General features: G+C 41.3%; 1 long non-coding RNA gene across 1 annotated transcript in view; it reads left to right on the top strand.

Annotated features, from left to right (window-relative positions):
- Window positions 1-13,985, top strand: part of LOC141058681 (uncharacterized) — a 193,446-nt gene that overhangs the window by 94,214 nt on the left and 85,247 nt on the right. The window contains exon 2 of the long non-coding RNA XR_012222274.1: window positions 3,988-4,102. This is a non-coding gene — a long non-coding RNA (uncharacterized lncRNA). The remainder of the gene's footprint in view (window positions 1-3,987; window positions 4,103-13,985) is intronic.

Below are 13,985 nucleotides of genomic sequence, written 5' to 3'. Positions count from 1 at the left end.
ATAGATCCCTGTCCAGTCCTGCTTTTCTCACCTGACCTGTCCTGGTGCCATAATTCCCAACTCAGTCCTGCTCTAGCTCAGCCCCTGACCTGTCCTGGTGCCTTGGGTCCTGCCTAGTCCTGCTCTTGCTCACCACCTGTCCTGGTCCGATAGGGCCCTGTCCAGTCCTGCTCTTTCTCACTCCCTTACTGGTCCTGGCACAACAGTTCCCTGCCTAATTCTGCTCTTGCTCACCTCCTGACCTGTCCTGGTGCCATAGGTCCCTGACCAGTTCTGCTCTTGCTCAACTCCTGACCTGTCCTGGTGCCATAGGTCCCTGACCAGTCCTGCTGTTGCTCAACTCCTGACCTGTCCTGGTGCCATAGGTCCCTGACCAGTCCTGCTGTTGCTCAACTCCTGACCTGTCCTGGTGCCATAGGTCCCTGACCAGTCCTGCTGTTGCTCAACTCCTGACCTGTCCTGGTGCCATAGGTCCCTGACCAGTTCTGCTCTTGCTCAACTCCTGACCTGTCCTGGTGCCATAGGTCCCTGACCAGTGCTGCTGTTGCTCACCTTCTGACCAGTACTGGTGCCATAGGTCCCTGCTCAGTCCTGCTCTTGCTTACCTCCTGAGCTGTCCTGGTGCCATATGTCCCTGCCCAGTAATGAGCTGGCTAACTCCATCTCTCTGGCAATGGTCTTCTCTTTTGTCTTTATCTTCATTCTTCGGTGCCTCTTGCATTAACTAAGCTTCAAGCACATGTTATGCAATTGCTTGAATAATGTCAGTGTAGGGATGGGGATTGTCTTACCCAGTTTCTGCCCCTGACATGTGAATACCGTTGTGTGGTTTTATATGTAAATGTAAAATATGTCTAATGTGATGTATTATGATGATGTATATTATATAAGGCGTTAATGGATAATGTGAGTATAGCACAAGATAAGCTTAGGATAGCATGGGATAAGAAATAGTTAAATATAGGATTAGCCCAGTGGGTGGGCACTAGTGTCAATAAAAGGGAGGACAGTTCCTGGCTAGGGAGAGTTCAGTATCAGTTAGTGAAGGCCGAGTTTCGGTGGGGTGGGCTGCTTGGGGCGGCATGGCCCGAGCGTTCAAGGCAGTGGGAGGCCGTATGTAGGACATTCCAACAGCGTCCGGGGCCTAGAGGTCAGGCCAGGTACATAGGAGTGGGTCTGGTCTTCTGCCATCACGAGGTCGATGGACATGGAGTTACATGAGGAGCAGGTGACTGATCTCGGGTGCACTGCTGGAGTGGAGAATGAATCCCCGAGGCTGATGAAGACAGCGGGCTTGAGGGTAGTCAAGGATGAACGTTTGGCAGGACAGAAGAGGCGTTGTACTAAGGAGGAAGGAAGTGCAAATTGCTGTGGCCTACCCCACCTGTAACCACCTGACGAACATGGACTATTTAATGTTTCACTGTTACAAAGATCTTGTTGTCCCTTTCATTGTATGCGGCGGCTTCTGAGGATGGAAGCCTGAAGACAGCGGAGACCTGCGGCCTACAAGTGAGAATGATGCAACCGACACCCTATAGCACATTTAGACTGGGATACTCCTTGTCTGTAAAGTGCCAGAACACAACTGGACAGTAGCTTGGTTGCTAATACCACTCTATGCCAGCACAGGACTGCGCAAGGAGCTCTGGAACTAGGACACAGGTGAGGGGGTGAGCCAGCACTGGACTTGGCAAGGAGCTGTGGCACTAGGACAGGTGAGGGGCCAAGCCTCCACAGGACATTGCAAGGGGCTGTGGCACCAGTAAAGGTAAGGGGCCAAACCTCCACCGGCCGGGCAAGGAGCTATGACACGAAGACAGGTGAGGGACTAAGCCAGCGCAGGACTTGGCTGGTAGTTTTGGCACTAAAAAGTATTTGTTCGTGTTGAGTCAAATTTTGCTTCCTGGCGTTTCCTTTGAGTTTTTATAAAATTGAAAGCAAATTCAATTTTGCCTCAAATCGATTGTCACATCTCTAATCGGAGCCTCATCTTCCTGATGAAGAACAATGAAAATCCTGCCCTGCTTCTCACTAATGCATAAACCATTTCCTGCTAGATTAGCATTAATTAGATTGTAAGCTGTTGGATAGATGGATATTCTTTCGTTCCTCTTGTCCAGCGTTCTTCCGAGCACTTGTTTTACTCTAACTTATTCCATGCATTTCGCTCTTGTTAAGCGCCCAGTACCCAGCGGAGCTACTTGAGGAGAAGTATACATATATGCATACAAATCGAGAAGACGTCAGATATAGCTGTCATTTATCAGTTTGGAGAGCTCCAGTCTTCCCAACGCGTTGGCTTCACAAATTATAGGGGGAATACATTTGGTAATATGAAACATTGACATTGGTGCACTGGGTGGTTAATACACCATTTACATGCCATGTCCATGGGCTCTTAAACCTAAACCGCTTGAATAAGAATAAAATATCCCTATAACATCTTGAAGTATTAGAGTCTTTTTAGAGTCGATTATGAGAAATTCCACTTTCCTTTCATTGCAGATGTCTCTGGCCTCTATAGCTCTAGATTGACCAGTCTACGACTAATGGTGGTCATCTATGTTCGACAACCCATAGTCTCCTAAGCACGTTTGCCCAACAAGGTTGTTTTCTTCTTTTTATTGTATTTTTTCACTTATATAACAAAAAACATGAATTGGCGAGACAAAGGTGAATTCAGTCTACCGTTACTTTTTATGTATTTTTTATCCCTTTGCATGCTTTTTTTTACTCTCCGTGCCCCTTGAGGAGTTAGGTTCTTCTTGGTGCAAGTCTGTTGCTATAATAAGGTTTTGCACTCTCCATCCTCCCATAGGAGTCTCATATACAGAAAAAGACTGAAACTGCCATCCCCCTCAACAATCGCATCCCCCTCACATTCCCTTCTCTCTCTACTAAATAATGTAACAAAGAGAGGCAGGACAGGGTTAATCCTAGTACTAAAGATCTTGATTAGATGCATGTGCCTAGTTTTGACTAAGACCCAGGTGTCAGTCTGCTGGATACTGAGCAGAATTGAGTGTGCTGCTGGTGAGTGACTAGCCAACATGTGAGCTGTAGCTGACGTGCTGGGGTCTCTCTCTGAATGGAGACTGCACGGGTCAGCTAGGAAAGATGAGCAGTCTGTGTGTTGGAGCTGCAGAGAGACATGTGGAAGCTTCATCCTTTTCAGTGTGACCTGTGCCTGGACTTGAATACTTCTGTTTGGCGGTGGAAGCTGTGGGAGTTCGGGCTACCTTTTGGCCCAGAAGAAGCTGTTCTTGGTTTTTGAATCCCCTGGAGTTTTATGAAAGCAATAAAACGGCACCTGTTTGGACCAAACTTCATTGCCAAACTGCAAATGCAAAGATTGAATTTTTTGGTCAGCGATAAACATCCCCATTTGGAAAGTCAACATGACCACAACATGTATAGAGCCAACATAAAGGCTCCAGGTGTTGGTGCCCCTGTGGTCAACTCGGCTACTTTGCTATAGCATGACGACATTGAGGCAATGATGGGGATCCAATGAAATAATCAATAAAGTTGGTGTGAATTTATTTGCACGTCCCATTCCATCGGGAGCGGAGAGGGAGTATAGCCAGCTTTGACAACGGCTCTTCTTTTGATGACCCTGCCTGGTGCGATGGCACCATATCCACAAGGCGCACAGGCGTCAGAAAAACAAAACAAAAGAAGAGGCGGCACTCCCTCTCCCATTCCAGACCTCTGTCATGGCCGACGTAATGAGACGTGCCAATAAATTTGCTCTACCTCTAATAGTCAATAACGTATCCACCGGTAAAACAAAAAATGTATCATATATAACACAGCACTTTATCAATACCAAAGGAGCATAAAGAGTGAATAAAACGACGCCTGAACCGATCGTCCCGATCCGAGCCTTATCAGGGCATAAATCCTCATCCGGGTCTTTTTCCCGGCAGAAGGATATCACCTAAATATTTATTAACCAGCTGCTCTTTCTCTTTCTCGCTCCAGTCCTCCGGCTGCGCAAGACAATCACTATGTGAAATTACAGTCATCAAAAGTTTCCAGCGTTTCTCTGTTGAATGTTTTGGCTCATGGACTTTCCATAATTTGGCCTTTTTTGAAGGTAATAATGAGGTTTTCTTCCATGAGATGAAATTATTTAGCGATTTGTAACTTTTATGAATACACTTCCATTATTTGCAAATTTTTTTGGGTCCAAATTCCTAAATGTATTTATTATTTAAATGACGGTTTAGCATTCATTGGTCTTCTCTCAAAGTAATTTGCGTCGTTGCAAAGAGCCCAGTTGATGTGAGTTTTATCCTCGGGCAATGGAAGCAGACAAGTCAACCAGATGATGACAAGAATGAAGTCTGGAAATAAAACTGAGGATAAATTTGGTTGCAGAACAATTATGTAAAAATCAATATTCATTCTTGTTTGCTAAAATCTTGGTTCCAATAGAAGAAGCAAATAGGAGGCCATGTCTAAGAAGGAAAACATTCTCTATTCCTGTCAAGCAAGGATGATGGGGATCTATGTAATAGGGTCAGTATTAAGTAAGTGGACTTTGACACTACATGTTACCCTTCTTCAGGACACCTCGGTAAATTAGTCAGGCTTGGCACAGTTCAAGAAAATGTAAGGTGAATATTAATTGGGGGCTCTAAGCTTGGCGGTTACAGCCTACGGGCTCAGATGCTCGGTGATTACAGTGTATGTGCGCAGATGCCTGGCGGTTACAGTGTTTGGGGACAGGTGCTTGGCAGATGCAGTCTATGGGCTCAGATGCTTGGTGGTTACAGTCTATTGGCACACATCCTTGGTGGTTACAGTCTATGTGTACAGATGCTTGACAAATGCAGTCTATGGGCACAGACGCTTTCAGGTTACTGTCTATAGACTTAGATGCTTGGTGTTTACAATCTGTAGACACAGATCCTTGGTTGTTACATATAGACTTAGATGCTTGGTGGTTACAGTCTATATGTACAGATGCCTGACAGTTAATAGTCTATGGGGACAGATACTTGGCAGATGCAATCTGTGGGCACAGATACTCAGTGGTTACAGTCTACGTGCACAAAAGCTTGGAGGTTACAGTCTATGGGCACATATTCTTGGTAGTTACAGTCTATGGTCACAGATGCTTGGCCGTTACAGTCTATGGACACAGATGCTTGGCAGTTACCGTCTATGTGCACAAAAGCTTGGAGGTTACAGTCTATGGTCACAGATGCTTGGTGGTTACTGTGTATAGGCACAAATTCTTGGTGGTTGCAGTCTATAGACACAGATGCTTGACAGTTACCGTCTATGTGCACAAAAGCTTGGTAGTTACAGTCTATGGTCACAAATACTTGGTGGTTACTGTGTATAGGCACAAATTCTTGGTGGTTGCAGTCTATAGACACAGATGCTTGGCAGTTACCGTCTATGTGCACAGATGCTTGGCGGTTACAGTCTATGGGCATAGATCCTTGCCAGTTAGTCTATAGGCCCAGATGCTTGGTAGTTACAACCTATAGACATAGATGCTTGGTGATTACAGTCTGTGGGCACAGATGCTTGGTTGTTACAGTCTACAGGCGCAGAAGCTTGATCATTACAGTGTATAGACACAGATGCTTCTCAGTTAGTCTATGGGTACAGATGCTTGATGGTTGCAATCTATGGTCACAAATACTTGGTTACCATCTATAGGCACAAATGCTTGATGGTTGCCGTCTATGGGCACAGATCCTTAACGGTTACAGTCTATGGGCCCAGAAGCTTGACGATTTCAAGAAGACACAATCACCATCAGCAGCAATTGGCAAAATGGCTCCAGTTGAGTTTGACCAACCCAGTCTTAAGATGCCTTACCATGCTTAACCTAAACCTTAAAGTGTTTTTTTTTGCTACCTTTGAAGAGGTTGGAGACAGAAGGGGTCATTATGAAAAGCAAAAGTTTCCTCTGAAATCCCCAATGACTAAAGTGATGAGTCCTGTGACTTTGATTATCTCCATTGGGACCAGAAGTGTCGATGTCCCAAATATCAGTCCCAGACCACTTAGATCACTGACTGCAAGATTAGGTGACTGGTGAATTGGATGTTATCACACCAGAAGTGATGGTGTTCTGACCCCTGAGGCCACTGATTGGCTGGCCGGGATGTCCTCCCTTCCTCTTCCGATAGAGACTATCAGAGGGGCAACGTCTTTAAAGTTATATATTGTTGCTTTGCATCAAAAAACCCAAATTCACTTGAGTCTCCATAAAGATGAGACGATATCCTCTTTGTATGGATGTTTGTGAAGTGTGATTATATACCCACTATGAGCCAAACTCTTCTTTTTTTCCCCGTAAGTCAGGTGTGCCGCATTAATGCATTATGTTCCAACAAAGCCAAAAATTCATTACAGGCCTCTTATTCCCGCTGTTTTGATTTCATATATCTTCATTGGTTAATGGAACATTCGAAGACGAAAAAAAAACTAAATCGAAAATGAGAATGAGAAAGAAGTCTGTAGACAATGAACGGTAATGCACCTGTGAATCTGGATGGAAAGATTAAAGGAATAAAAATGGGAATTGCCCAACCTCCGTTCATTAAGACTCATTATTTGACTTCTCGGCAACTTGTGATAAAGCGCGAAAATTAGAGCTGAATTCCTTGAGCTGCCACCAAGGTTATCGTAAAAAAAATGGAATTTCATCACTGTTTGCTATTATGGAAGCGGCGATGATAGTTATCGACGGCTCCGTATTACCACAACATATATTTATTTTCTAATTTTCATCTCGGTATGCAGCTGCAACGTTTTAATGTTCTTTGTGGCAAATGGAGTCGGCCCCACTGATCAGTTACCGTACGGGAGAATCGTTTTTCACGCAATGGATATTAGGTCTGATAAAATTGAATCACAACTCTAAATAAATTCCCATGGCGCTTCATATACTTTCCTAGCGAGAAGCTGCCGGAGGTCTATTATTGTCAGAAATCTTACCGAGCGTGCACCTGGCTTTTTGTCTTTTTTTTCCGAAATTCACCGACCTCGACCATCAAAACGAGCGCCTGCCGGTAATTAGAAGTGGCTTTTAAAATCACAGTCGCAAAATAACTTTGCTACCGTCACTTACCATTTCCAATCCTGTTGACTTCATTGTGGTTTTGTGATCTTTTTTTGAGTTTGAATTTGGGACCAAGTTGGAAAAATGAAGACAAGAATGGAGGGTGAGATTCATGAATTTAGCAGTTGGCAAAAATGGCGCAACTCGTAGCAAATTTACAGAATGTGGAATTTACATTTGATGCAAAAAAAGTTATTCTCAATATTGAAAGTTATTAGCTCTCCATAGAATGGGGGATTGTTGAGGTCCAACTGATGGGAGCAACACTGATCCCAAGAACGGGGCTTGGAAATGCCTTGGATGCCATGGATCGAGATAACGTTCTATGTTTGGAGAGATACAATACAAGAGGCACTCCCTGGGTAAAACCATGGGCAACAGATGAAGGTGAGTTGGAAGGTCACCCACTTGATCAGGTTGTGCACGGCACAACTACGTGATGTATACTCCGATCATGGCTGCTCTGTACTCACACCAAATGGAATGAGGACAAAACAAGGCAGAGAGAAGTGTGGTGGATCCCGGGAGCTGCAAAGAGTAATCCAGGTGGGAAGTATAAAAAATTTCCAATTTATTGCGACACATTTTGGAGTAGAACCTACTCTTTCCTCAGGCATCAAAAGTACATTCTACTCCAAAACGCGTTGCAAAAAATTGGACGTTTTTTATACTTACGGCCTGGATTAAACTTTGTCATTCTCCTCTTTCCTTTACTTTGTATGGTTAGAATTACCCAGAATAGGGTTCACACCAAAGCGTAAATATAAGGTCTTATTTGGATTTTTCTTGGTTGCAAAAATTGGAACGTCAGTGTTTTTGGATCAGTGAAAAAATTAGAAAAAGTGTCAATTCAGCTTTACTGATAAGTATCCCAAGAGACTTCCAGGGTAGACAGTCTGTGGTGTGGGTGTGGTGCACGGAGTGTGCACTGCTTCCAGATCAAGTAGCTCACAACAGTCCAAAGAAGGGATGTTCTCCAACACCAAAGCAAAGTACTTAAAACTTAAGCCATTAATCATATAGGATAAAAAAAATTGTCAGATTGTGCAAAAAACCCAGAATACTTATTCATTTTAGGTGGCTAAGACTAAGGGTTTTTACTGTCTGAAACGCGTTAGCATTACGTTTTTGTTTTTTTATTATTCCTGCACATTCTGCCAATTTTTTTTTTATCCCATATGATTAAAGGCTAAGTTTTAACTGCTTTCCTTTGGGGCTGGAGAACATCCCCTTTTGGACCAATGAGAAGTTTTGGATCAGTGTTTGCTCCATTTTTACCATTGGAATTTCATTGTTGAATTTTTCATACACTTAAAAAAGTCACATAAAAAATACAAAAACTTACGTCTCCGATTTTTTTTATTTTTGCTCACTATTCGACCTGCAAAAGAAAAAAATCGACTTCTGAACGGCCACATAATCTTTAATGGGTTTGTGTCCTATGCATGAAGAAAAACCACCTACGTGAAAAAGAGACTCCTGACTGAGGTCTTGGCTTAGACAAAAAGTTGGACTAGAAAGAAACAAACTGATTGATGATTGGTTGAGACAAAAAGTTGCACTAGAAAGTGGTGAATCTGATTGGCTGAGATAAAACTTGCTTTAGAAGGAGACAAATCTGATTGGTTGAGACACAAAGTTGCACTAGAAAGAGGCGGATCTGATTGGTCAAGACAAAAGTTGCACCAGAAAAGGACCAAACTTATTGGCTCAGACAAAAAAAAAAGTGAACTCGAAAGACACAAATTGGATTTCTGGAAACAAAAGAAAGTTTCACGAGAACCAGACGACTTTGGTGGATTGCTCTGTGTAACGAGACATTACTTGCTACTTTTCATCAACACGGCCCATCTGAGAATGGACGACGTTGCACTTCTCCTTCGCGGTGACAAGACGCTGCTTAATTTTTTACAATTAATAACTTTTCAATTTTTTTTCCATTGGTTTTCGGTGGTGAGTAATGGAGACGCCGCCATGAGCCTAATGATATAAAAAATACATTACCGGTGTCATTGTCCATCTGCGTGTGACAGCTCGTAATTACCTCTAATGAATTGGATCTGCGCATCTCCATTTTTCTCCTCCTTTTCGCCATCCGTTGACCCTGGGTGCGCCATTCTTAGTGAGTAGAGGCTTTTACGAGGTTTTTTTTCATTTGCTAAGTCATGAATAACACCTCGTTGTATAATTTATTACAACCTATCTCAAAGGGCATTATAAGTAATTAACTTTTTTTTTTTTGGTCTCGGTGTTATCCTCTAGTGCTTCTTCATCATATCCACTGACAGCAAATCTACCTGTCCATCCAGCGGAATTCATGCCATCAACATCTTTTATTCTCACCGTGGATATTTGTGCCTGTGAACGCAGGGAAGCTGGAGACAAGCTGGAGCCTGTTCTGAGCAATGTCATTAAGTAGCGGTAGGACTTCAAAGATTCACGGGAGAACCCATTGACTTTCAACTTTTACTTAAAGGAATAGTCTTGAGTTTTTCCAGAATTCCACTTTGATAATGTAACATATTTGTGTCAACGCAACAATAAATCAGATTTAGTTATGGGTCAGAAGCTCAATGGTCGGTACTTGAGGAAGTCCTAAGGAAAATGGAATCGTTTCCGGTTTTGTATGAGATCAAAAAACTACCACAAGACTCCAGTAGACCTAGGTCTTGGCATCTTACAAAGGAAAATTACCAGTGTTATATGAGAGGTGCAAACAATTCTATCACAACTTACATTTAGTCTAGTCACAGCAGGATCTCCGCCAATAATTAGAGCATTAATGCAAGGGTCTAAGTTTTAGACCCCCCCCCCTCAAGAGACTGACTCTTTCTCTAAATGACCTGGATCATCTGTGGGTGACAACCCTAAATCCAAAAAAGTTGGGCTTCTCCATAAAATATAAAGAAAATAGAACGCAATTATTCCTTACCTTTTATCACCAGATTTTATTCACAGCAGAACAAAGAGCAGATCAGAAGGTGATTGTTAGAATTTGATGTCAGCAACAAATCTCAAAACAGTTGTGCCCGGGCCACATCCAACATTGTTCCCAGGCCATGTCCCCCACTTTGCCCAGCCATATCTTCCATTGTGTCAGGGCCATGTCGACCATTGTGCCCAAGCCGTGTCCAGCATTTTGCCCATTTCCTGTCCACCATTGTGCCTGGGCCATGTCCACCATTGTGCCTGGGCCATTGTGCCTCTGTTATGTACAACAGTCCTGCTCACCCATCATAGCTGGCACAGTCCTTGCGTCTCCTCGCTGGCCCCCTGATGCGCGTTTCACGTAGATGCTTTCTCAAAAAGGGGAGTCCCCTTTTGAGAAAGCATCTACGCGAAATGCGCGTCAGGGGGCCAACGGGCAGACTCAACGACTGTGCCAGCTGTGATGGGTGAGCAGGACTGACTGATAAATATACGAATATTGGGTGATTCTTGTATCTCATTGACTTTATTAATGGTAATGGTCTTTTATATGGTTTATGATCTGTCTCACCCCTGGATACTTTTTCTGTCCTCGTTTTTCTCCTCCGCTGTACCAGTGTGTCTCCACACCTATACCTCTCTTTGTTGCCAAGCTGAATGGTCCCTCTCCTAAATAACAAGCTGGATGGCCCCTCTCCTCAATAACAAGCTGGATGGTCCCTCTCCTCAATAACAAGCGGGATGGTCCGTCTCAATAACAAGCGGGATGGTCCCTCTCCTCAATAACAAGCTGAATGGTCCCTCTCCTCGATAACCAGCTGGAAGATCTGTCTCAATAGCAAGCTGGTTAATCACTCTCCTTCATTACAAGCTGGATGGTCGCTCTCCTCAATTACAAGCTGGATGGTCCTTCTCCTCGATAACCAGCTGGAAGATCTGTCTCAACAAGCTGGTTAATCACTCTCCTGGATGGTCCGTCTCCTCAATTACAAGCTGGATGGACGCTCTCCTCAATTACAAGCTGGATGGTCCCTCTCCTTGATAACAAGCTGGGTGGTCCCTCTCCTCGATAACAAGCTGGATGGTCCCTCTCCTTGATAACAAGCTGGGTGGTCCCTCTCCTCAATAACAAGCTGGATGGTCCCTCTCCTCAATAACAAGCGGGATGGTCCCTCTCCTCAATAACAAGCTGGATGGTCCCTCTCCTCGATAACCAGCTGGAAGATTAGTCTCAATAACAAGCTGGTTAATCACTCTCCTTCATTACAAGCTGGATGGTCGCTCTCCTCAATTACAAGCTGGATGGTCCCTCTCCTCGATAACCAGCTGGAAGATCTGTCTCAATAACAAACTGGTTAATCACTCTCCTTCATTACAAGCTGGATGGTCCGTCTCCTCAATTACAAGCTGGATGGTCGCTCTCCTCAATTACAAGCTGGATGGTCCCTCTCCTCGATAACAAGCTGGGTGGTCCCTCTCCTCGATAACAAGCTGGGTGGTCCCTCTCCTCGATAACAAGCTGGGTGGTCCCTCTCCTTGATAACAAGCTACCGTCAATCTCTAAATGAGTTATTTAAAACAAAAAGGAAAACTGTCCAATGTTCAACTTCTGATCTATTCTGTGTTCTGTTGTCAATAAAATGTGGAGATAAGAGTTTTCCAAAATATTTAATTCTTTGTACAGCGGGCAAACTTTTTTTTGGAATTGAGGTTTGTAGAAGCCATATGCAAATCAGGTTGGAGGTGCACTAGGGGCGTGTCAGTGGCTCATCTCCCAGAGCGCTCGGCAGGTGAAATTCAAACTGCTTGACCCTTTTCTCCCTCAGTGGATGATGTTGAGAACCCCCATACACATTGGACTGACGGATGACCCTTTAGATATATTGATGTAGATGATTTCGATCCACACAGGGTTGTCTTAGGCTTCTCGACTTCGTCTTTGTAACTTGTAACACATTTTCCATGGGTCTTTTACAGATAACAGTCCTGGTAGATCTTCTTTCATATTATTTGGGGATTCTTATCTTTTTTCTTCTGTAATCACCGAATTTTGCAGAAATGTAAGAACAAGAACAAAGAGTCGTGGAAATGTCAGAAGGACTTCTGTGAATGACAGGGGTGACATTCATGAATAATGACCTGCTCCTGACATACAAGAAGATAGATAACTTCGGATGTACCTTTGACTTGTTTTTTGGTCATCCTCCACCAATCTTTAGATCATGACACCTACCGGCCGTGGATGCCGCCTGGCAAGCAACTGTTTCTTGGACATCATAATGTTCGCACATAAAGCATAGAATAAAAATATGTTGTACAGGATAAATAATTTCTGTCCCGTAGGAATAATACAGTGTTTTGCCACCTGAAAGAAAAGAAACTGTGTTTAATATTTACTTTTTCATTTCCTAATTTTTATTAGTTTTTTAATATTTTTATTATATTTGTATTATACTCTTTTTAGGGGTACTTTTTAGTATGTTTTTTTTTTTAGTATATTTACATTAAGCTTTAATATTATGAGTTTATTTACTATATTATTATTTTAGTTATATTTTAATACATTCTTTATTTTTAGGGTATTTTTTATTAGGTTTTTGCTGTTATAATTTTAATGTATTTAGATTTAATTGTAATATTATGACTATATTTTATATGTATTTTTGTTAATTTATTCTTTGTTTTTAGTGTGTCTTTATTACATTTATAGTGTTTGTTGTATTTTTAATATTTAGTTTAATATTATTGTTCTTTATTATATTATATATATTTATATTATATTATTTTTATTATATTTTTAATATATTCTTTATTTTGTAGTTTTTTTTAATTTTATTTATATATAGTTTTTAATATTAGGACTTTATTATATTACTATTTTATTTTTCATTATATTTCTAATATATTTATTTTTTAGGTTATTGTTTTATTATCATATCTATTTAGCTATGTTATGACTTTATTGCTGTGCACATAAAGATTCATAGAGAGGCCACTTATATTATGACTTTACTATATATACTGTAACTTATATAGCACCATTAATTCCACAGCGCTTTACAGTCATTATCTGTCCCCATTCGGGCTCACAATCTAGATTTCCTATCGGTATGTCTTTGGAATGTGGGAGGAAACCGGAGAACCCGGAGGAAACCCACTGGAACACGGGGAGAAGATACAAACTCCTTGCAGAGTTTAGGATTTGAACCCAGGACCCCAGCGCTGCAGTGCTAACCACTGAGCCACCATTTGTATATTGCATATATTATATATATATTTATGTATTTATTATTTATGATTTTAGTGTTTCTTTATTACCTTTTTATTGTTTATTATATTTTTAGATTTATTAATATTTATTTTTACTATTGTAATTTTATTATGTAATTTGTTTATATTTTTATTATAAAATGTTTCATTATGGTTTATGTTTTAGGGTATTTTTATAACATTTTTTATTGCTAATATTTTATATTTATTTATCATTAGTTTTAATATTATTGTTATGCTTTGTATTCATTTTATATATATTTTTTATTTCCATTACTATTTGTATTTATTATATTTTTAATATAAATATTTTAAAGTTTATTTCCGTTACTATTTGTGTTTATTATATACGTTTATACATAAATTTTATATCTATTTTATATTTATTTGCATTACTATTTATATATTTATTACATTACTTTGTTGGAACATTTCCTATCCGCTCTGGAGGTCAATATTTTACATATACTGTGTGTATATGTGTGTATATGTGTGTGTGTGTGTATATATATATATATATATTATAATTTGTTCTCATTTCTGTGTAATGTGCTGGGATTGTTGTCAGATGAGTTTGTGCAGCATGAGGAAACAATCTCTTGAATGGTGGGAATAAATGTTCTGCGTTAGATTTGAGGATGCGAGCTCGAGAATAGGTTTTCTTACAGAAGCTCTCGACTTGCTATTCACATCA

The sequence above is a fragment of the Dendrobates tinctorius genome, unplaced genomic scaffold (assembly GCF_039654945.1).
Source record: "Dendrobates tinctorius isolate UK_male_01 unplaced genomic scaffold, ASM3965494v1 ptg000214l, whole genome shotgun sequence".
Taxonomy (NCBI): Eukaryota; Metazoa; Chordata; class Amphibia; order Anura; family Dendrobatidae; genus Dendrobates; species Dendrobates tinctorius.
The sequence above is the reverse complement of the archived record's forward strand: the minus strand, read 5'-3'. Positions and strand labels throughout refer to the sequence as shown.